General features: G+C 35.3%; 1 long non-coding RNA gene across 2 annotated transcripts; it reads right to left on the bottom strand.

Moving 5' to 3' along the window:
• Window positions 1-592: 592 nt before the first annotated feature.
• On the bottom strand, window positions 593-1,334 carry LOC135081322 (uncharacterized). 2 transcript variants are annotated; one of them, XR_010259188.1, is made up of 3 exons: window positions 1,240-1,334; window positions 911-1,054; window positions 593-823 (listed from the first exon to the last, which is right to left on the bottom strand). It is a non-coding gene; the product is annotated as an uncharacterized LOC135081322 (long non-coding RNA). The 2 variants fall into 2 exon arrangements; XR_010259187.1 differs by lacking the exon at window positions 1,240-1,334 and having other exon boundaries at window positions 911-1,216.
• Between the last annotated feature and the right edge of the window lie 947 nt (window positions 1,335-2,281).

Here is a 2,281-nt window from a genome sequence, read left to right as displayed (position 1 = left end):
CGTTCGCAGTAAAGTTTTTCGATGTAACGTAACATCGCAGTAACAAGGCATCGATATAACAAGGCGTCGCAGTATAGTAACTTCGCAGAAAGGTTTTCGAAGAAACAAAATTCGATGTAACGTTTGTCGCACTCACGTAGGTAACCCGGTGGAAACGCAGCCTTACGAGATCATGATAGAAAGCTAATCCGACAATGAATATTTTCATAAGTTGAAATTTACTTTTGTTTTTAATCAGTCTGTGTATTATTACCTATTAGGTTTTGTGAAATAAATAGTCAATAAAAAATAATAATTTTATTTTCAACTAGCTTTTGCCCGCGGCTTCGTCTGCGTGAAATTTAGTTTGTCACAGATCGTCATAATTATAGCCTATATGTTAATCTGGGTTATAAACAATAATACTGTAAAGTTTCATCAAAATCCGTTCAGTAGTTTTTGCGTGAAAGAGTAACAAACATCCAGACATCCAAACTTTCGCATTTTTAATATTAAGTAGGATATTAGTAGGATATGTATTTACTTAATTATTATTACTAACGAGATTGCTACCATGTATGTTTAGTGACCATGAAAGATTAAAACTATATAATGTATTTAATTAATTATAATATCTTAAGTTTTACAATAATAAGGTAGGTATATCCATCCAGTTACCCTAGGTCTTTATTATGGATTTAATTTACAAGTAGTTATTTACAAGCACTCTGCTCTAAATCCTTTGGCTTCAGGGAAGAACCTGGACCGCCACCAGTCCAGTGTTCCCTTGGCAGCTCTGTGTATGCGAGTTGCCTTCTTCTTGCTGTTTAAAGTCACTCCACACCTTAACAAATAAACATTACAAATATTAATGACGAAATATGATAAAAGCAATCAAAATGAATATATAGTAGAAGGTATTTATACACACTTTTCTCAATTTCTCAGTAGTTTTCGTGTCGCCGGTGGCATCAGCATTTCACGTTCGCGTGTCCGTTAGTTCCACCCACCGTTGTAGTCAATGTTGTTGGCTCTTTCTTGGGGCCCTTCAGTGGGCATACTCAGATCGCCATATCTATAGAAAAACAACTTTATTGTATCTAGAAAATATAAATCTAGCACTCATATTACTGAATTTTAGCTAGGCACGTGGAAGTTATGCTGGAATGGTTGTATTTCTCCAAAAAAACCAGCTCAAAATTATTCGTTTAATTTCGAAATTCCTCCACTACATAGTATGTTTCTTTTTACTTAACTTACCTTTCCATAAATTCTACAATCGGTTTAAACGGATAAGCGCAGGTTCTCATTTTCCTATCCTGGTTAAAATCCAATTTTTTGTGGAAAATTATTCATCATAAATCCTTCAACAAAACATGTTTTGTTATCTGTTGTCATGACAACAGCTGCGTCAAAGTCGCAATGACAAGAAATAAACAATATAAATTTAAAATCATCATGTTAATTCAGCTTTAAACACTGTTCTAGGACACTTAAATTTTGCAGTGTTATTTTTGACATTTTCGTTATTTCCTACTCTATCTTTTCTATATAGTTAGAAAGGAGCGGCATTCGTTCTTTCATTCATCCATTCATAGAGTGTGAAGTTGGATACGTTAACATGCTCACCAACATAACATCATAAAACCATCGAATTATCGCTAGCGAGTATAGTTCCAAAATACTGGACTGTCCTATCGATGACATTGACAGCGGGGCGCCACCGTCAATACCGGATCGCTGGTTCCGATTTTTGCCATGTTGGAAACCATATAGTTGAACGATGGTAGCGACCCCCTGTCATTGAGTTTGGCGGGACAGTTCAGCGTGGGTCATCTATAAAGTATACGGTAATTGAACTCATGGTATGATTTTAATGCAAACTTCATCGATCCACGTTTAAACTCTATCGACTGTAGTATACGAATACAAGTTTTCGATGGCAACTCATGGTAGAGGCACAGTCGTCTACAACACGACAGAATAATTTGTAGATGTCACCATGCGTAATATTTTTCTATACCAAACTTTACTCGCACTCTAATAAAATATTATCTCAATTACAGTACACCTCTAGGTGGTATCCAACTATTTATACTCAATAAAAGCTTACTAATAAAACTAATCCCATATATACAACACGTATAACATCAAGTTATTCCACACAACGTCTAATCATAAGCAAAATCTTCATACAAATTAAACCGTTTTACATCTTAAACGCGGCGTCAAAGACCTCGTATCTCAACAGTTTTGCCCAAACATGTGTTTCATTTATTTATTTAAGACCCGTACGAGGTCG

This window comes from Ostrinia nubilalis, chromosome 19 (genome assembly GCF_963855985.1).
Source record: "Ostrinia nubilalis chromosome 19, ilOstNubi1.1, whole genome shotgun sequence".
Classification (NCBI taxonomy): Eukaryota; Metazoa; Arthropoda; class Insecta; order Lepidoptera; family Crambidae; genus Ostrinia; species Ostrinia nubilalis.
This window is presented reverse-complemented; position numbering and strand designations above follow the sequence as displayed.